This window comes from Gopherus evgoodei, chromosome 1 (assembly GCF_007399415.2).
Source record: "Gopherus evgoodei ecotype Sinaloan lineage chromosome 1, rGopEvg1_v1.p, whole genome shotgun sequence".
Lineage (NCBI taxonomy): Eukaryota > Metazoa > Chordata > Testudines > Testudinidae > Gopherus > Gopherus evgoodei.
This window is the reverse complement of record NC_044322.1, coordinates 194,197,432-194,217,571: the sequence shown is the minus strand read 5'-3', so window position 1 is coordinate 194,217,571 and position 20,140 is coordinate 194,197,432. Positions and strand designations below refer to the sequence as shown.

At 53.6% G+C, this 20,140-nt stretch overlaps 15 non-coding genes across 15 annotated transcripts; all 15 read left to right on the top strand.

The window, feature by feature from the left end:
- The first annotated feature begins 199 nt into the window (after nt 1–199).
- Nucleotides 200–271, top strand: TRNAD-GUC. Its single transcript has one exon. It is a non-coding gene; the product is annotated as a tRNA-Asp (tRNA).
- A 1,487-nt stretch (nt 272–1,758) lies between these two features.
- TRNAH-GUG lies at nt 1,759–1,830 on the top strand. The gene has a single exon. It is a non-coding gene; the product is annotated as a tRNA-His (tRNA).
- A 631-nt stretch (nt 1,831–2,461) lies between these two features.
- On the top strand, nt 2,462–2,533 carry TRNAD-GUC. Its single transcript has one exon. It is a non-coding gene; the product is annotated as a tRNA-Asp (tRNA).
- Nucleotides 2,534–4,722: 2,189 nt separating this feature from the next.
- Nucleotides 4,723–4,794, top strand: TRNAD-GUC. Its single transcript has one exon. It is a non-coding gene; the product is annotated as a tRNA-Asp (tRNA).
- A 1,487-nt stretch (nt 4,795–6,281) lies between these two features.
- TRNAH-GUG lies at nt 6,282–6,353 on the top strand. The gene has a single exon. It is a non-coding gene; the product is annotated as a tRNA-His (tRNA).
- A 631-nt stretch (nt 6,354–6,984) lies between these two features.
- On the top strand, nt 6,985–7,056 carry TRNAD-GUC. Its single transcript has one exon. It is a non-coding gene; the product is annotated as a tRNA-Asp (tRNA).
- Nucleotides 7,057–9,246: 2,190 nt separating this feature from the next.
- Nucleotides 9,247–9,318, top strand: TRNAD-GUC. Its single transcript has one exon. It is a non-coding gene; the product is annotated as a tRNA-Asp (tRNA).
- A 1,487-nt stretch (nt 9,319–10,805) lies between these two features.
- On the top strand, nt 10,806–10,877 carry TRNAH-GUG. The gene has a single exon. It is a non-coding gene; the product is annotated as a tRNA-His (tRNA).
- Nucleotides 10,878–11,508: 631 nt separating this feature from the next.
- Nucleotides 11,509–11,580, top strand: TRNAD-GUC. The gene has a single exon. It is a non-coding gene; the product is annotated as a tRNA-Asp (tRNA).
- A 1,487-nt stretch (nt 11,581–13,067) lies between these two features.
- On the top strand, nt 13,068–13,139 carry TRNAH-GUG. The gene has a single exon. It is a non-coding gene; the product is annotated as a tRNA-His (tRNA).
- A 631-nt stretch (nt 13,140–13,770) lies between these two features.
- On the top strand, nt 13,771–13,842 carry TRNAD-GUC. The gene has a single exon. It is a non-coding gene; the product is annotated as a tRNA-Asp (tRNA).
- A 1,487-nt stretch (nt 13,843–15,329) lies between these two features.
- On the top strand, nt 15,330–15,401 carry TRNAH-GUG. The gene has a single exon. It is a non-coding gene; the product is annotated as a tRNA-His (tRNA).
- A 631-nt stretch (nt 15,402–16,032) lies between these two features.
- Nucleotides 16,033–16,104, top strand: TRNAD-GUC. Its single transcript has one exon. It is a non-coding gene; the product is annotated as a tRNA-Asp (tRNA).
- A 1,488-nt stretch (nt 16,105–17,592) lies between these two features.
- Nucleotides 17,593–17,664, top strand: TRNAH-GUG. The gene has a single exon. It is a non-coding gene; the product is annotated as a tRNA-His (tRNA).
- A 631-nt stretch (nt 17,665–18,295) lies between these two features.
- On the top strand, nt 18,296–18,367 carry TRNAD-GUC. Its single transcript has one exon. It is a non-coding gene; the product is annotated as a tRNA-Asp (tRNA).
- The last annotated feature ends 1,773 nt before the right edge of the window (nt 18,368–20,140 follow it).

Genomic DNA, 20,140 nt, shown 5'->3' with positions numbered 1-20,140 from the left:
GTGAGGAGCTGTGTAGGCCGTAAAAGGCGGCCTGCTGGGCAAGGGCAGGTGAGGAGGGCCACGGCTGTGTCTGCGGCCAAAGGCTTTGAGAAGCAGAAGAGGGCCAGGGGCGTTGTTGCCCGCTGCGGCCCAGGTGCCGGTGTAGGTGTACGCTGACCATAGCTGTTCCCTGGGAGCTGGGCCCACTCACCCTGCCCCTTCCTCGTTAGTATAGTGGTGAGTATCCCCGCCTGTCACGTGGGAGACCAGGGTTCGATTCCCCGACGGGGAGAATGACCCCTTTTCAAGGGTGACACAAAGAAATCCCCGGCCTGCCCACCGACACATGCCCTTGCAGTCTCCTTCTAGGCCCACTTCCCTTCGCACCCTGCACTCAGGACTTTCACCTCCTGTCATGGTAGAATTCCCCACTCTGAACCTTAGCCTCCAAAAGATGGGGTACCAGCATTAATTCCTCTAAGCTCAATTACCAGCTTAGGACTTGTAGCGCTGCCACCAACCAGGAATTCCAGGGCCTGCTACACTCTGGTCCCCCCAAAACCTGGCCCGTGGTCCCCCAAGACCCAGTCCCTCTGGATCTTAACACAAGGAAAGTAAACCCTTTCCCTCACCGTTGCCTCTCCCAGACTTCCCCTCCCTGGGTTACCCTGCAAGATCACTGTGATTCAAACTCCTTGAATCTTAAAAACAGAGAGGAAACTTCACCTTCCCCCCTCCTTCTCTCTCCCCCTCCCAGACTCTCCCTGAGAGAGAAAGTAATCCTAACACAGACAAAAATGAACCTTTCTCTCCTCCTTTCTCCCCACCAATTCCCTGGTGGATCCAGACCCAGTTCCCTGGGGTCTCAGCAGAATAAAAAAAAACAATCAGGTTCTTAATCAAGAAAAGCTTTTAATTAAAGAAAGAAAAAAACAGTAAAAATTATCCTTGTAAATTTAAGATGGAATATGTGACAGGGTCTTTCAGCTACAGACACTGGGAATACCCTCCCAGCCTAAGTATAGAAGTAGAAATTAAAATCCTTTCAGCACAATGCAAATTTGAACTCCTTCCAGCCAAATAGACATTTGCAAGTAAAGAAAACAAACATAAGCCTAACTCACTCTATCTACCGAATACTTAACCATTCTGGACATATAAGAGACTGTATCAGAGAGATTGGCGAGAAACCTGGTTGCACGTCTGGTCACTCTCAGAACCCAGAGAGAACAACAACCAAACACTAACAGCACACCCAAAAACTTCCCTCCCTCAAGAGTTGAAAGTATCCTGTTCCCTGATTGGTCCTCTGGTCAGGTGACAGCCAGGCTCACTGATCTTGTTAACCCTTTACAGGCAAAAGAGATATGAAGTCCTTCTGTTCTATTAACTCTTAACTATCTGTTTGTGACACCTCCAGAGAGACAAATTACCTCGCAAGGACACGCTCGCCCTAGCGAAAGCCTCTCCCTGGCCTTCCGCCACCGGGCCCAGCTTCGGGGCCTGCACGCGGGGGCACGTTTCCGAGTGGCAAAGGGAAATAGGCTGGCCAGGGGCATGAGGACAATGGGCCAGACAAACGGGGAGGGACTTGGTCAAGGGGTGGAGGAAGACAGGCATGGGATTGGCTTCCTGTCTTTTTCCCTTGGCTCGGGATTTCACCGGTGGCTGTAATGGGGAGACTTGAGAAGTACCTGTGGCCGTCGGCGAGGTAGGGGGCCACCCCAAGTGCGCAGAGCTCAGCATCTTCGGCTGGGCTGTTGTTTGTGTCAGGGCCTGGCCGTGATCGTATAGTGGTTAGTACTCTGCGCCGTGGCCGCAGCAACCTCGGTTCGAATCCGGGTCACGGCATTGCTTTCTGTTGGGGGCGGGGAGGGGCTATCCTGCAGCACGCCTCGTGGCTCAGCCTGATTGCGTCCATTTGCCAAGAGAGCCATGGGCCGGTCCTTAGCTTCTGCTTGGTAAAGGAAAGTGAGTGGGGTCCATCCGTCTGAAAAAGAGTGCCAGGCCTTCTTGCTGGGCGCCAGGGTCCAGAAGCAGCGCATTCCCTCCTGGAAAGGGCTGTGTTTCGAATGTCCGTCCAGTGCGCATTGAACGGAAGGATCTGCGTGGCTGGGAAGCTGCGAGCCTCCAGAGGCGCTTGAAAAGCCAAAGGGTGCGTGGGTGAGTTTGTGGTGAGGTGAGTGTGAAGTGTGGAAGGGGGAGGGTGTGAAGAGGAGGTTTTGAGAGTTAAAAGGGGCTGCTGAGCTGGTAGGTGAGGGCAAGGTCCCAGGCGGGTGTTGTGTGAGGAGCTGTGTAGGCCGTAAAAGGCGGCCTGCTGGGCAAGGGCAGGTGAGGAGGGCCACGGCTGTGTCTGCGGCCAAAGGCTTTGAGAAGCAGAAGAGGGCCAGGGGCGTTGTTGCCCGCTGCGGCCCAGGTGCCGGTGTAGGTGTACGCTGACCATAGCTGTTCCCTGGGAGCTGGGCCCACTCACCCTGCCCCTTCCTCGTTAGTATAGTGGTGAGTATCCCCGCCTGTCACGCGGGAGACCGGGGTTCGATTCCCCGACGGGGAGAAGGACCCCTTTTCAAGGGTGACACAAAGAAATCCCCGGCCTGCCCACCGACACATGCCCTTGCAGTCTCCTTCTAGGCCCACTTCCCTTCGCACCCTGCACTCAGGACTTTCACCTCCTGTCATGGTAGAATTCCCCACTCTGAACCTTAGCCTCCAAAAGATGGGGTACCAGCATTAATTCCTCTAAGCTCAATTACCAGCTTAGGACTTGTAGCGCTGCCACCAACCAGGAATTCCAGGGCCTGCGACACTCTGGTCCCCCCAAAACCTGGCCCGTGGTCCCCCAAGACCCAGTCCCTCTGGATCTTAACACAAGGAAAGTAAACCCTTTCCCTCACCGTTGCCTCTCCCAGACTTCCCCTCCCTGGGTTACCCTGCAAGATCACTGTGATTCAAACTCCTTGAATCTTAAAAACAGAGAGGAAACTTCACCTTCCCCCCTCCTTCTCTCTCCCCCTCCCAGACTCTCCCTGAGAGAGAAAGTAATCCTAACACAGACAAAATGAACCTTTCTCTCCTCCTTTCTCCCCACCAATTCCCTGGTGGATCCAGACCCAGTTCCCTGGGGTCTCAGCAGAATAAAAAAAAACAATCAGGTTCTTAAACAAGAAAAGCTTTTAATTAAAGAAAGAAAAAAACAGTAAAAATTATCCTTGTAAATTTAAGATGGAATATGTGACAGGGTCTTTCAGCTACAGACACTGGGAATACCCTCCCAGCCTAAGTATAGAAGTAGAAATTAAAATCCTTTCAGCACAATGCAAATTTGAACTCCTTCCAGCCAAATAGACATTTGCAAGTAAAGAAAACAAACATAAGCCTAACTCACTCTATCTACCGAGTACTTAACCATTCTGGACATATAAGAGACTGTATCAGAGAGATTGGCGAGAAACCTGGTTGCACGTCTGGTCACTCTCAGAACCCAGAGAGAACAACAACCAAACACTAACAGCACACCCAAAAACTTCCCTCCCTCAAGAGTTGAAAGTATCCTGTTCCCTGATTGGTCCTCTGGTCAGGTGACAGCCAGGCTCACTGATCTTGTTAACCCTTTACAGGCAAAAGAGATATGAAGTCCTTCTGTTCTATTAACTCTTAACTATCTGTTTGTGACACCTCCAGAGAGACAAATTACCTCGCAAGGACACGCTCGCCCTAGCAAAAGCCTCTCCCTGGCCTTCCGCCACCGGGCCCAGCTTCGGGGCCTGCACGCGGGGGCACGTTTCCGAGTGGCAAAGGGAAATAGGCTGGCCAGGGGCATGAGGACAATGGGCCAGACAAACGGGGAGGGACTTGGTCAAGGGGTGGAGGAAGACAGGCATGGGATTGGCTTCCTGTCTTTTTCCCTTGGCTCGGGATTTCACCGGTGGCTGTAATGGGGAGACTTGAGAAGTACCTGTGGCCGCCGGCGAGGTAGGGGGCCACCCCAAGTGCGCAGAGCTCAGCATCTTCAGCTGGGCTGTTGTTTGTGTCAGGGCCTGGCCGTGATCGTATAGTGGTTAGTACTCTGCGCCGTGGCCGCAGCAACCTCGGTTCGAATCCGGGCCACGGCATTGCTTTTTGTTGGGGGCGGGGAGGGGCTATCCTGCAGCACGCCTCGTGGCTCAGCCTGATTGCGTCCATTTGCCAAGAGAGCCATGGGCCGGTCCTTAGCTTCTGCTTGGTAAAGGAAAGTGAGTGGGGTCCATCCGTCTGAAAAAGAGTGCCAGGCCTTCTTGCTGGGCGCCAGGGTCCAGAAGCAGCGCATTCCCTCCTGGAAAGGGCTGTGTTTCGAATGTCCGTCCAGTGCGCATTGAACGGAAGGATCTGCGTGGCTGGGAAGCTGCGAGCCTCCAGAGGCGCTTGAAAAGCCAAAGGGTGCGTGGGTGAGTTTGTGGTGAGGTGAGTGTGAAGTGTGGAAGGGGGAGGGTGTGAAGAGGAGGTTTTGAGAGTTAAAAGGGGCTGCTGAGCTGGTAGGTGAGGGCAAGGTCCCAGGCGGGTGTTGTGTGAGGAGCTGTGTAGGCCGTAAAAGGCGGCCTGCTGGGCAAGGGCAGGTGAGGAGGGCCACGGCTGTGTCTGCGGCCAAAGGCTTTGAGAAGCAGAAGAGGGCCAGGGGCGTTGTTGCCCGCTGCGGCCCAGGTGCCGGTGTAGGTGTACGCTGACCATAGCTGTTCCCTGGGAGCTGGGCCCACTCACCCTGCCCCTTCCTCGTTAGTATAGTGGTGAGTATCCCCGCCTGTCACGCGGGAGACCGGGGTTCGATTCCCCGACGGGGAGAAGGACCCCTTTTCAAGGGTGACACAAAGAAATCCCCGGCCTGCCCACCGACACATGCCCTTGCAGTCTCCTTCTAGGCCCACTTCCCTTCGCACCCTGCACTCAGGACTTTCACCTCCTGTCATGGTAGAATTCCCCACTCTGAACCTTAGCCTCCAAAAGATGGGGTACCAGCATTAATTCCTCTAAGCTCAATTACCAGCTTAGGACTTGTAGCGCTGCCACCAACCAGGAATTCCAGGGCCTGCGACACTCTGGTCCCCCCAAAACCTGGCCCGTGGTCCCCCAAGACCCAGTCCCTCTGGATCTTAACACAAGGAAAGTAAACCCTTTCCCTCACCGTTGCCTCTCCCAGACTTCCCCTCCCTGGGTTACCCTGCAAGATCACTGTGATTCAAACTCCTTGAATCTTAAAAACAGAGAGGAAACTTCACCTTCCCCCCTCCTTCTCTCTCCCCCTCCCAGACTCTCCCTGAGAGAGAAAGTAATCCTAACACAGACAAAAATGAACCTTTCTCTCCTCCTTTCTCCCCACCAATTCCCTGGTGGATCCAGACCCAGTTCCCTGGGGTCTCAGCAGAATAAAAAAAAACAATCAGGTTCTTAAACAAGAAAAGCTTTTAATTAAAGAAAGAAAAAAACAGTAAAAATTATCCTTGTAAATTTAAGATGGAATATGTGACAGGGTCTTTCAGCTACAGACACTGGGAATACCCTCCCAGCCTAAGTATAGAAGTAGAAATTAAAATCCTTTCAGCACAATGCAAATTTGAACTCCTTCCAGCCAAATAGACATTTGCAAGTAAAGAAAACAAACATAAGCCTAACTCACTCTATCTACCGAGTACTTAACCATTCTGGACATATAAGAGACTGTATCAGAGAGATTGGCGAGAAACCTGGTTGCACGTCTGGTCACTCTCAGAACCCAGAGAGAACAACAACCAAACACTAACAGCACACCCAAAAACTTCCCTCCCTCAAGAGTTGAAAGTATCCTGTTCCCTGATTGGTCCTCTGGTCAGGTGACAGCCAGGCTCACTGATCTTGTTAACCCTTTACAGGCAAAAGAGATATGAAGTCCTTCTGTTCTATTAACTCTTAACTATCTGTTTGTGACACCTCCAGAGAGACAAATTACCTCGCAAGGACACGCTCGCCCTAGCGAAAGCCTCTCCCTGGCCTTCCGCCACCGGGCCCAGCTTCGGGGCCTGCACGCGGGGGCACGTTTCCGAGTGGCAAAGGGAAATAGGCTGGCCAGGGGCATGAGGACAATGGGCCAGACAAACGGGGAGGGACTTGGTCAAGGGGTGGAGGAAGACAGGCATGGGATTGGCTTCCTGTCTTTTTCCCTTGGCTCGGGATTTCACCGGTGGCTGTAATGGGGAGACTTGAGAAGTACCTGTGGCCGCCGGCGAGGTAGGGGGCCACCCCAAGTGCGCAGAGCTCAGCATCTTCGGCTGGGCTGTTGTTTGTGTCAGGGCCTGGCCGTGATCGTATAGTGGTTAGTACTCTGCGCCGTGGCCGCAGCAACCTCGGTTCGAATCCGGGTCACGGCATTGCTTTTTGTTGGGGGCGGGGAGGGGCTATCCTGCAGCACGCCTCGTGGCTCAGCCTGATTGCGTCCATTTGCCAAGAGAGCCATGGGCCGGTCCTTAGCTTCTGCTTGGTAAAGGAAAGTGAGTGGGGTCCATCCGTCTGAAAAAGAGTGCCAGGCCTTCTTGCTGGGCGCCAGGGTCCAGAAGCAGCGCATTCCCTCCTGGAAAGGGCTGTGTTTCGAATGTCCGTCCAGTGCGCATTGAACGGAAGGATCTGCGTGGCTGGGAAGCTGCGAGCCTCCAGAGGCGCTTGAAAAGCCAAAGGGTGCGTGGGTGAGTTTGTGGTGAGGTGAGTGTGAAGTGTGGAAGGGGGAGGGTGTGAAGAGGAGGTTTTGAGAGTTAAAAGGGGCTGCTGAGCTGGTAGGTGAGGGCAAGGTCCCAGGCGGGTGTTGTGTGAGGAGCTGTGTAGGCCGTAAAAGGCGGCCTGCTGGGCAAGGGCAGGTGAGGAGGGCCACGGCTGTGTCTGCGGCCAAAGGCTTTGAGAAGCAGAAGAGGGCCAGGGGCGTTGTTGCCCGCTGCGGCCCAGGTGCCGGTGTAGGTGTACGCTGACCATAGCTGTTCCCTGGGAGCTGGGCCCACTCACCCTGCCCCTTCCTCGTTAGTATAGTGGTGAGTATCCCCGCCTGTCACGCGGGAGACTGGGGTTCGATTCCCCGACGGGGAGAAGGACCCCTTTTCAAGGGTGACACAAAGAAATCCCCGGCCTGCCCACCGACACATGCCCTTGCAGTCTCCTTCTAGGCCCACTTCCCTTCGCACCCTGCACTCAGGACTTTCACCTCCTGTCATGGTAGAATTCCCCACTCTGAACCTTAGCCTCCAAAAGATGGGGTACCAGCATTAATTCCTCTAAGCTCAATTACCAGCTTAGGACTTGTAGCGCTGCCACCAACCAGGAATTCCAGGGCCTGCTACACTCTGGTCCCCCCAAAACCTGGCCCGTGGTCCCCCAAGACCCAGTCCCTCTGGATCTTAACACAAGGAAAGTAAACCCTTTCCCTCACCGTTGCCTCTCCCAGACTTCCCCTCCCTGGGTTACCCTGCAAGATCACTGTGATTCAAACTCCTTGAATCTTAAAAACAGAGAGGAAACTTCACCTTCCCCCCTCCTTCTCTCTCCCCCTCCCAGACTCTCCCTGAGAGAGAAAGTAATCCTAACACAGACAAAAATGAACCTTTCTCTCCTCCTTTCTCCCCACCAATTCCCTGGTGGATCCAGACCCAGTTCCCTGGGGTCTCAGCAGAATAAAAAAAAACAATCAGGTTCTTAAACAAGAAAAGCTTTTAATTAAAGAAAGAAAAAAACAGTAAAAATTATCCTTGTAAATTTAAGATGGAATATGTGACAGGGTCTTTCAGCTACAGACACTGGGAATACCCTCCCAGCCTAAGTATAGAAGTAGAAATTAAAATCCTTTCAGCACAATGCAAATTTGAACTCCTTCCAGCCAAATAGACATTTGCAAGTAAAGAAAACAAACATAAGCCTAACTCACTCTATCTACCGAGTACTTAACCATTCTGGACATATAAGAGACTGTATCAGAGAGATTGGCGAGAAACCTGGTTGCACGTCTGGTCACTCTCAGAACCCAGAGAGAACAACAACCAAACACTAACAGCACACCCAAAAACTTCCCTCCCTCAAGAGTTGAAAGTATCCTGTTCCCTGATTGGTCCTCTGGTCAGGTGACAGCCAGGCTCACTGATCTTGTTAACCCTTTACAGGCAAAAGAGATATGAAGTCCTTCTGTTCTATTAACTCTTAACTATCTGTTTGTGACACCTCCAGAGAGACAAATTACCTCGCAAGGACACGCTCGCCCTAGCGAAAGCCTCTCCCTGGCCTTCCGCCACCGGGCCCAGCTTCGGGGCCTGCACGCGGGGGCACGTTTCCGAGTGGCAAAGGGAAATAGGCTGGCCAGGGGCATGAGGACAATGGGCCAGACAAACGGGGAGGGACTTGGTCAAGGGGTGGAGGAAGACAGGCATGGGATTGGCTTCCTGTCTTTTTCCCTTGGCTCGGGATTTCACCGGTGGCTGTAATGGGGAGACTTGAGAAGTACCTGTGGCCGCCGGCGAGGTAGGGGGCCACCCCAAGTGCGCAGAGCTCAGCATCTTCGGCTGGGCTGTTGTTTGTGTCAGGGCCTGGCCGTGATCGTATAGTGGTTAGTACTCTGCGCCGTGGCCGCAGCAACCTCGGTTCGAATCCGGGCCACGGCATTGCTTTTTGTTGGGGGCGGGGAGGGGCTATCCTGCAGCACGCCTCGTGGCTCAGCCTGATTGCGTCCATTTGCCAAGAGAGCCATGGGCCGGTCCTTAGCTTCTGCTTGGTAAAGGAAAGTGAGTGGGGTCCATCCGTCTGAAAAAGAGTGCCAGGCCTTCTTGCTGGGCGCCAGGGTCCAGAAGCAGCGCATTCCCTCCTGGAAAGGGCTGTGTTTCGAATGTCCGTCCAGTGCGCATTGAACGGAAGGATCTGCGTGGCTGGGAAGCTGCGAGCCTCCAGAGGCGCTTGAAAAGCCAAAGGGTGCGTGGGTGAGTTTGTGGTGAGGTGAGTGTGAAGTGTGGAAGGGGGAGGGTGTGAAGAGGAGGTTTTGAGAGTTAAAAGGGGCTGCTGAGCTGGTAGGTGAGGGCAAGGTCCCAGGCGGGTGTTGTGTGAGGAGCTGTGTAGGCCGTAAAAGGCGGCCTGCTGGGCAAGGGCAGGTGAGGAGGGCCACGGCTGTGTCTGCGGCCAAAGGCTTTGAGAAGCAGAAGAGGGCCAGGGGCGTTGTTGCCCGCTGCGGCCCAGGTGCCGGTGTAGGTGTACGCTGACCATAGCTGTTCCCTGGGAGCTGGGCCCACTCACCCTGCCCCTTCCTCGTTAGTATAGTGGTGAGTATCCCCGCCTGTCACCCGGGAGACCAGGGTTCGATTCCCCGACGGGGAGAAGGACCCCTTTTCAAGGGTGCCACAAAGAAATCCCCGGCCTGCCCACCAACACATGCCCTTGCAGTCTCCTTCTAGGCCCACTTCCCTTCGCACCCTGCACTCAGGACTTTCACCTCCTGTCATGGTAGAATTCCCCACTCTGAACCTTAGCCTCCAAAAGATGGGGTACCAGCATTAATTCCTCTAAGCTCAATTACCAGCTTAGGACTTGTAGCGCTGCCACCAACCAGGAATTCCAGGGCCTGCTACACTCTGGTCCCCCCAAAACCTGGCCCGTGGTCCCCCAAGACCCAGTCCCTCTGGATCTTAACACAAGGAAAGTAAACCCTTTCCCTCACCGTTGCCTCTCCCAGACTTCCCCTCCCTGGGTTACCCTGCAAGATCACTGTGATTCAAACTCCTTGAATCTTAAAAACAGAGAGGAAACTTCACCTTCCCCCCTCCTTCTCTCTCCCCCTCCCAGACTCTCCCTGAGAGAGAAAGTAATCCTAACACAGACAAAAATGAACCTTTCTCTCCTCCTTTCTCCCCACCAATTCCCTGGTGGATCCAGACCCAGTTCCCTGGGGTCTCAGCAGAATAAAAAAAAACAATCAGGTTCTTAAACAAGAAAAGCTTTTAATTAAAGAAAGAAAAAAACAGTAAAAATTATCCTTGTAAATTTAAGATGGAATATGTGACAGGGTCTTTCAGCTACAGACACTGGGAATACCCTCCCAGCCTAAGTATAGAAGTAGAAATTAAAATCCTTTCAGCACAATGCAAATTTGAACTCCTTCCAGCCAAATAGACATTTGCAAGTAAAGAAAACAAACATAAGCCTAACTCACTCTATCTACCGAGTACTTAACCATTCTGGACATATAAGAGACTGTATCAGAGAGATTGGCGAGAAACCTGGTTGCACGTCTGGTCACTCTCAGAACCCAGAGAGAACAACAACCAAACACTAACAGCACACCCAAAAACTTCCCTCCCTCAAGAGTTGAAAGTATCCTGTTCCCTGATTGGTCCTCTGGTCAGGTGACAGCCAGGCTCACTGATCTTGTTAACCCTTTACAGGCAAAAGAGATATGAAGTCCTTCTGTTCTATTAACTCTTAACTATCTGTTTGTGACACCTCCAGAGAGACAAATTACCTCGCAAGGACACGCTCGCCCTAGCGAAAGCCTCTCCCTGGCCTTCCGCCACCGGGCCCAGCTTCGGGGCCTGCACGCGGGGGCACGTTTCCGAGTGGCAAAGGGAAATAGGCTGGCCAGGGGCATGAGGACAATGGGCCAGACAAACGGGGAGGGACTTGGTCAAGGGGTGGAGGAAGACAGGCATGGGATTGGCTTCCTGTCTTTTTCCCTTGGCTCGGGATTTCACCGGTGGCTGTAATGGGGAGACTTGAGAAGTACCTGTGGCCGTCGGCGAGGTAGGGGGCCACCCCAAGTGCGCAGAGCTCAGCATCTTCGGCTGGGCTGTTGTTTGTGTCAGGGCCTGGCCGTGATCGTATAGTGGTTAGTACTCTGCGCCGTGGCCGCAGCAACCTCGGTTCGAATCCGGGTCACGGCATTGCTTTTTGTTGGGGGCGGGGAGGGGCTATCCTGCAGCACGCCTCGTGGCTCAGCCTGATTGCGTCCATTTGCCAAGAGAGCCATGGGCCGGTCCTTAGCTTCTGCTTGGTAAAGGAAAGTGAGTGGGGTCCATCCGTCTGAAAAAGAGTGCCAGGCCTTCTTGCTGGGCGCCAGGGTCCAGAAGCAGCGCATTCCCTCCTGGAAAGGGCTGTGTTTCGAATGTCCGTCCAGTGCGCATTGAACGGAAGGATCTGCGTGGCTGGGAAGCTGCGAGCCTCCAGAGGCGCTTGAAAAGCCAAAGGGTGCGTGGGTGAGTTTGTGGTGAGGTGAGTGTGAAGTGTGGAAGGGGGAGGGTGTGAAGAGGAGGTTTTGAGAGTTAAAAGGGGCTGCTGAGCTGGTAGGTGAGGGCAAGGTCCCAGGCGGGTGTTGTGTGAGGAGCTGTGTAGGCCGTAAAAGGCGGCCTGCTGGGCAAGGGCAGGTGAGGAGGGCCACGGCTGTGTCTGCGGCCAAAGGCTTTGAGAAGCAGAAGAGGGCCAGGGGCGTTGTTGCCCGCTGCGGCCCAGGTGCCGGTGTAGGTGTACGCTGACCATAGCTGTTCCCTGGGAGCTGGGCCCACTCACCCTGCCCCTTCCTCGTTAGTATAGTGGTGAGTATCCCCGCCTGTCACGCGGGAGACCGGGGTTCGATTCCCCGACGGGGAGAAGGACCCCTTTTCAAGGGTGACACAAAGAAATCCCCGGCCTGCCCACCGACACATGCCCTTGCAGTCTCCTTCTAGGCCCACTTCCCTTCGCACCCTGCACTCAGGACTTTCACCTCCTGTCATGGTAGAATTCCCCACTCTGAACCTTAGCCTCCAAAAGATGGGGTACCAGCATTAATTCCTCTAAGCTCAATTACCAGCTTAGGACTTGTAGCGCTGCCACCAACCAGGAATTCCAGGGCCTGCTACACTCTGGTCCCCCCAAAACCTGGCCCGTGGTCCCCCAAGACCCAGTCCCTCTGGATCTTAACACAAGGAAAGTAAACCCTTTCCCTCACCGTTGCCTCTCCCAGACTTCCCCTCCCTGGGTTACCCTGCAAGATCACTGTGATTCAAACTCCTTGAATCTTAAAAACAGAGAGGAAACTTCACCTTCCCCCCTCCTTCTCTCTCCCCCTCCCAGACTCTCCCTGAGAGAGAAAGTAATCCTAACACAGACAAAAATGAACCTTTCTCTCCTCCTTTCTCCCCACCAATTCCCTGGTGGATCCAGACCCAGTTCCCTGGGGTCTCAGCAGAATAAAAAAAAACAATCAGGTTCTTAAACAAGAAAAGCTTTTAATTAAAGAAAGAAAAAAACAGTAAAAATTATCCTTGTAAATTTAAGATGGAATATGTGACAGGGTCTTTCAGCTACAGACACTGGGAATACCCTCCCAGCCTAAGTATAGAAGTAGAAATTAAAATCCTTTCAGCACAATGCAAATTTGAACTCCTTCCAGCCAAATAGACATTTGCAAGTAAAGAAAACAAACATAAGCCTAACTCACTCTATCTACCGAGTACTTAACCATTCTGGACATATAAGAGACTGTATCAGAGAGATTGGCGAGAAACCTGGTTGCACGTCTGGTCACTCTCAGAACCCAGAGAGAACAACAACCAAACACTAACAGCACACCCAAAAACTTCCCTCCCTCAAGAGTTGAAAGTATCCTGTTCCCTGATTGGTCCTCTGGTCAGGTGACAGCCAGGCTCACTGATCTTGTTAACCCTTTACAGGCAAAAGAGATATGAAGTCCTTCTGTTCTATTAACTCTTAACTATCTGTTTGTGACACCTCCAGAGAGACAAATTACCTCGCAAGGACACGCTCGCCCTAGCAAAAGCCTCTCCCTGGCCTTCCGCCACCGGGCCCAGCTTCGGGGCCTGCACGCGGGGGCACGTTTCCGAGTGGCAAAGGGAAATAGGCTGGCCAGGGGCATGAGGACAATGGGCCAGACAAACGGGGAGGGACTTGGTCAAGGGGTGGAGGAAGACAGGCATGGGATTGGCTTCCTGTCTTTTTCCCTTGGCTCGGGATTTCACCGGTGGCTGTAATGGGGAGACTTGAGAAGTACCTGTGGCCGCCGGCGAGGTAGGGGGCCACCCCAAGTGCGCAGAGCTCAGCATCTTCGGCTGGGCTGTTGTTTGTGTCAGGGCCTGGCCGTGATCGTATAGTGGTTAGTACTCTGCGCCGTGGCCGCAGCAACCTCGGTTCGAATCCGGGTCACGGCATTGCTTTTTGTTGGGGGCGGGGAGGGGCTATCCTGCAGCACGCCTCGTGGCTCAGCCTGATTGCGTCCATTTGCCAAGAGAGCCATGGGCCGGTCCTTAGCTTCTGCTTGGTAAAGGAAAGTGAGTGGGGTCCATCCGTCTGAAAAAGAGTGCCAGGCCTTCTTGCTGGGCGCCAGGGTCCAGAAGCAGCGCATTCCCTCCTGGAAAGGGCTGTGTTTCGAATGTCCGTCCAGTGCGCATTGAACGGAAGGATCTGCGTGGCTGGGAAGCTGCGAGCCTCCAGAGGCGCTTGAAAAGCCAAAGGGTGCGTGGGTGAGTTTGTGGTGAGGTGAGTGTGAAGTGTGGAAGGGGGAGGGTGTGAAGAGGAGGTTTTGAGAGTTAAAAGGGGCTGCTGAGCTGGTAGGTGAGGGCAAGGTCCCAGGCGGGTGTTGTGTGAGGAGCTGTGTAGGCCGTAAAAGGCGGCCTGCTGGGCAAGGGCAGGTGAGGAGGGCCACGGCTGTGTCTGCGGCCAAAGGCTTTGAGAAGCAGAAGAGGGCCAGGGGCGTTGTTGCCCGCTGCGGCCCAGGTGCCGGTGTAGGTGTACGCTGACCATAGCTGTTCCCTGGGAGCTGGGCCCACTCACCCTGCCCCTTCCTCGTTAGTATAGTGGTGAGTATCCCCGCCTGTCACGCGGGAGACTGGGGTTCGATTCCCCGACGGGGAGAAGGACCCCTTTTCAAGGGTGACACAAAGAAATCCCCGGCCTGCCCACCGACACATGCCCTTGCAGTCTCCTTCTAGGCCCACTTCCCTTCGCACCCTGCACTCAGGACTTTCACCTCCTGTCATGGTAGAATTCCCCACTCTGAACCTTAGCCTCCAAAAGATGGGGTACCAGCATTAATTCCTCTAAGCTCAATTACCAGCTTAGGACTTGTAGCGCTGCCACCAACCAGGAATTCCAGGGCCTGCTACACTCTGGTCCCCCCAAAACCTGGCCCGTGGTCCCCCAAGACCCAGTCCCTCTGGATCTTAACACAAGGAAAGTAAACCCTTTCCCTCACCGTTGCCTCTCCCAGACTTCCCCTCCCTGGGTTACCCTGCAAGATCACTGTGATTCAAACTCCTTGAATCTTAAAAACAGAGAGGAAACTTCACCTTCCCCCCTCCTTCTCTCTCCCCCTCCCAGACTCTCCCTGAGAGAGAAAGTAATCCTAACACAGACAAAAATGAACCTTTCTCTCCTCCTTTCTCCCCACCAATTCCCTGGTGGATCCAGACCCAGTTCCCTGGGGTCTCAGCAGAATAAAAAAAAACAATCAGGTTCTTAAACAAGAAAAGCTTTTAATTAAAGAAAGAAAAAAACAGTAAAAATTATCCTTGTAAATTTAAGATGGAATATGTGACAGGGTCTTTCAGCTACAGACACTGGGAATACCCTCCCAGCCTAAGTATAGAAGTAGAAATTAAAATCCTTTCAGCACAATGCAAATTTGAACTCCTTCCAGCCAAATAGACATTTGCAAGTAAAGAAAACAAACATAAGCCTAACTCACTCTATCTACCGAGTACTTAACCATTCTGGACATATAAGAGACTGTATCAGAGAGATTGGCGAGAAACCTGGTTGCACGTCTGGTCACTCTCAGAACCCAGAGAGAACAACAACCAAACACTAACAGCACACCCAAAAACTTCCCTCCCTCAAGAGTTGAAAGTATCCTGTTCCCTGATTGGTCCTCTGGTCAGGTGACAGCCAGGCTCACTGATCTTGTTAACCCTTTACAGGCAAAAGAGATATGAAGTCCTTCTGTTCTATTAACTCTTAACTATCTGTTTGTGACACCTCCAGAGAGACAAATTACCTCGCAAGGACACGCTCGCCCTAGCGAAAGCCTCTCCCTGGCCTTCCGCCACCGGGCCCAGCTTCGGGGCCTGCACGCGGGGGCACGTTTCCGAGTGGCAAAGGGAAATAGGCTGGCCAGGGGCATGAGGACAATGGGCCAGACAAACGGGGAGGGACTTGGTCAAGGGGTGGAGGAAGACAGGCATGGGATTGGCTTCCTGTCTTTTTCCCTTGGCTCGGGATTTCACCGGTGGCTGTAATGGGGAGACTTGAGAAGTACCTGTGGCCGCCGGCGAGGTAGGGGGCCACCCCAAGTGCGCAGAGCTCAGCATCTTCAGCTGGGCTGTTGTTTGTGTCAGGGCCTGGCCGTGATCGTATAGTGGTTAGTACTCTGCGCCGTGGCCGCAGCAACCTCGGTTCGAATCCGGGTCACGGCATTGCTTTCTGTTGGGGGCGGGGAGGGGCTATCCTGCAGCACGCCTCGTGGCTCAGCCTGATTGCGTCCATTTGCCAAGAGAGCCATGGGCCGGTCCTTAGCTTCTGCTTGGTAAAGGAAAGTGAGTGGGGTCCATCCGTCTGAAAAAGAGTGCCAGGCCTTCTTGCTGGGCGCCAGGGTCCAGAAGCAGCGCATTCCCTCCTGGAAAGGGCTGTGTTTCGAATGTCCGTCCAGTGCGCATTGAACGGAAGGATCTGCGTGGCTGGGAAGCTGCGAGCCTCCAGAGGCGCTTGAAAAGCCAAAGGGTGCGTGGGTGAGTTTGTGGTGAGGTGAGTGTGAAGTGTGGAAGGGGGAGGGTGTGAAGAGGAGGTTTTGAGAGTTAAAAGGGGCTGCTGAGCTGGTAGGTGAGGGCAAGGTCCCAGGCGGGTGTTGTGTGAGGAGCTGTGTAGGCCGTAAAAGGCGGCCTGCTGGGCAAGGGCAGGTGAGGAGGGCCACGGCTGTGTCTGCGGCCAAAGGCTTTGAGAAGCAGAAGAGGGCCAGGGGCGTTGTTGCCCGCTGCGGCCCAGGTGCCGGTGTAGGTGTACGCTGACCATAGCTGTTCCCTGGGAGCTGGGCCCACTCACCCTGCCCCTTCCTCGTTAGTATAGTGGTGAGTATCCCCGCCTGTCACGCGGGAGACCGGGGTTCGATTCCCCGACGGGGAGAAGGACCCCTTTTCAAGGGTGACACAAAGAAATCCCCGGCCTGCCCACCGACACATGCCCTTGCAGTCTCCTTCTAGGCCCACTTCCCTTCGCACCCTGCACTCAGGACTTTCACCTCCTGTCATGGTAGAATTCCCCACTCTGAACCTTAGCCTCCAAAAGATGGGGTACCAGCATTAATTCCTCTAAGCTCAATTACCAGCTTAGGACTTGTAGCGCTGCCACCAACCAGGAATTCCAGGGCCTGCTACACTCTGGTCCCCCCAAAACCTGGCCCGTGGTCCCCCAAGACCCAGTCCCTCTGGATCTTAACACAAGGAAAGTAAACCCTTTCCCTCACCGTTGCCTCTCCCAGACTTCCCCTCCCTGGGTTACCCTGCAAGATCACTGTGATTCAAACTCCTTGAATCTTAAAAACAGAGAGGAAACTTCACCTTCCCCCCTCCTTCTCTCTCCCCCTCCCAGACTCTCCCTGAGAGAGAAAGTAATCCTAACACAGACAAAAATGAACCTTTCTCTCCTCCTTTCTCCCCACCAATTCCCTGGTGGATCCAGACCCAGTTCCCTGGGGTCTCAGCAGAATAAAAAAAAACAATCAGGTTCTTAAACAAGAAAAGCTTTTAATTAAAGAAAGAAAAAAACAGTAAAAATTATCCTTGTAAATTTAAGATGGAATATGTGACAGGGTCTTTCAGCTACAGACACTGGGAATACCCTCCCAGCCTAAGTATAGAAGTAGAAATTAAAATCCTTTCAGCACAATGCAAATTTGAACTCCTTCCAGCCAAATAGACATTTGCAAGTAAAGAAAACAAACATAAGCCTAACTCACTCTATCTACCGAATACTTAACCATTCTGGACATATAAGAGACTGTATCAGAGAGATTGGCGAGAAACCTGGTTGCACGTCTGGTCACTCTCAGAACCCAGAGAGAACAACAACCAAACACTAACAGCACACCCAAAAACTTCCCTCCCTCAAGAGTTGAAAGTATCCTGTTCCCTGATTGGTCCTCTGGTCAGGTGACAGCCAGGCTCACTGATCTTGTTAACCCTTTACAGGCAAAAGAGATATGAAGTCCTTCTGTTCTATTAACTCTTAACTATCTGTTTGTGACACCTCCAGAGAGACAAATTACCTCGCAAGGACACGCTCGCCCTAGCGAAAGCCTCTCCCTGGCCTTCCGCCACCGGGCCCAGCTTCGGGGCCTGCACGCGGGGGCACGTTTCCGAGTGGCAAAGGGAAATAGGCTGGCCAGGGGCATGAGGACAATGGGCCAGACAAACGGGGAGGGACTTGGTCAAGGGGTGGAGGAAGACAGGCATGGGATTGGCTTCCTGTCTTTTTCCCTTGGCTCGGGATTTCACCGGTGGCTGTAATGGGGAGACTTGAGAAGTACCTGTGGCCGCCGGCGAGGTAGGGGGGCCACCCCAAGTGCGCAGAGCTCAGCATCTTCGGCTGGGCTGTTGTTTGTGTCAGGGCCTGGCCGTGATCGTATAGTGGTTAGTACTCTGCGCCGTGGCCGCAGCAACCTCGGTTCGAATCCGGGTCACGGCATTGCTTTTTGTTGGGGGCGGGGAGGGGCTATCCTGCAGCACGCCTCGTGGCTCAGCCTGATTGCGTCCATTTGCCAAGAGAGCCATGGGCCGGTCCTTAGCTTCTGCTTGGTAAAGGAAAGTGAGTGGGGTCCATCCGTCTGAAAAAGAGTGCCAGGCCTTCTTGCTGGGCGCCAGGGTCCAGAAGCAGCGCATTCCCTCCTGGAAAGGGCTGTGTTTCGAATGTCCGTCCAGTGCGCATTGAACGGAAGGATCTGCGTGGCTGGGAAGCTGCGAGCCTCCAGAGGCGCTTGAAAAGCCAAAGGGTGCGTGGGTGAGTTTGTGGTGAGGTGAGTGTGAAGTGTGGAAGGGGGAGGGTGTGAAGAGGAGGTTTTGAGAGTTAAAAGGGGCTGCTGAGCTGGTAGGTGAGGGCAAGGTCCCAGGCGGGTGTTGTGTGAGGAGCTGTGTAGGCCGTAAAAGGCGGCCTGCTGGGCAAGGGCAGGTGAGGAGGGCCACGGCTGTGTCTGCGGCCAAAGGCTTTGAGAAGCAGAAGAGGGCCAGGGGCGTTGTTGCCCGCTGCGGCCCAGGTGCCGGTGTAGGTGTACGCTGACCATAGCTGTTCCCTGGGAGCTGGGCCCACTCACCCTGCCCCTTCCTCGTTAGTATAGTGGTGAGTATCCCCGCCTGTCACGCGGGAGACCGGGGTTCGATTCCCCGACGGGGAGAAGGACCCCTTTTCAAGGGTGACACAAAGAAATCCCCGGCCTGCCCACCGACACATGCCCTTGCAGTCTCCTTCTAGGCCCACTTCCCTTTGCACCCTGCACTCAGGACTTTCACCTCCTGTCATGGTAGAATTCCCCACTCTGAACCTTAGCCTCCAAAAGATGGGGTACCAGCATTAATTCCTCTAAGCTCAATTACCAGCTTAGGACTTGTAGCGCTGCCACCAACCAGGAATTCCAGGGCCTGCTACACTCTGGTCCCCCCAAAACCTGGCCCGTGGTCCCCCAAGACCCAGTCCCTCTGGATCTTAACACAAGGAAAGTAAACCCTTTCCCTCACCGTTGCCTCTCCCAGACTTCCCCTCCCTGGGTTACCCTGCAAGATCACTGTGATTCAAACTCCTTGAATCTTAAAAACAGAGAGGAAACTTCACCTTCCCCCCTCCTTCTCTCTCCCCCTCCCAGACTCTCCCTGAGAGAGAAAGTAATCCTAACACAGACAAAAATGAACCTTTCTCTCCTCCTTTCTCCCCACCAATTCCCTGGTGGATCCAGACCCAGTTCCCTGGGGTCTCAGCAGAATAAAAAAAAACAATCAGGTTCTTAAACAAGAAAAGCTTTTAATTAAAGAAAGAAAAAAACAGTAAAAATTATCCTTGTAAATTTAAGATGGAATATGTGACAGGGTCTTTCAGCTACAGACACTGGGAATACCCTCCCAGCCTAAGTATAGAAGTAGAAATTAAAATCCTTTCAGCACAATGCAAATTTGAACTCCTTCCAGCCGAATAGACATTTGCAAGTAAAGAAAACAAACATAAGCCTAACTCACTCTATCTACCGAGTACTTAACCATTCTGGACATATAAGAGACTGTATCAGAGAGATTGGCGAGAAACCTGGTTGCACGTCTGGTCACTCTCAGAACCCAGAGAGAACAACAACCAAACACTAACAGCACACCCAAAAACTTCCCTCCCTCAAGAGTTGAAAGTATCCTGTTCCCTGATTGGTCCTCTGGTCAGGTGACAGCCAGGCTCACTGATCTTGTTAACCCTTTACAGGCAAAAGAGATATGAAGTCCTTCTGTTCTATTAACTCTTAACTATCTGTTTGTGACACCTCCAGAGAGACAATTACCTCGCAAGGACACGCTCGCCCTAGCGAAAGCCTCTCCCTGGCCTTCCGCCACCGGGCCCAGCTTCGGGGCCTGCACGCGGGGGCACGTTTCCGAGTGGCAAAGGGAAATAGGCTGGCCAGGGGCATGAGGACAATGGGCCAGACAAACGGGGAGGGACTTGGTCAAGGGGTGGAGGAAGACAGGCATGGGATTGGCTTCCTGTCTTTTTCCCTTGGCTCGGGATTTCACCGGTGGCTGTAATGGGGAGACTTGAGAAGTACCTGTGGCCGCCGGCGAGGTAGGGGGCCACCCCAAGTGCGCAGAGCTCAGCATCTTCGGCTGGGCTGTTGTTTGTGTCAGGGCCTGGCCGTGATCGTATAGTGGTTAGTACTCTGCGCCGTGGCCGCAGCAACCTCGGTTCGAATCCGGGTCCACGGCATTGCTTTTTGTTGGGGGCGGGGAGGGGCTATCCTGCAGCACGCCTCGTGGCTCAGCCTGATTGCGTCCATTTGCCAAGAGAGCCATGGGCCGGTCCTTAGCTTCTGCTTGGTAAAGGAAAGTGAGTGGGGTCCATCCGTCTGAAAAAGAGTGCCAGGCCTTCTTGCTGGGCGCCAGGGTCCAGAAGCAGCGCATTCCCTCCTGGAAAGGGCTGT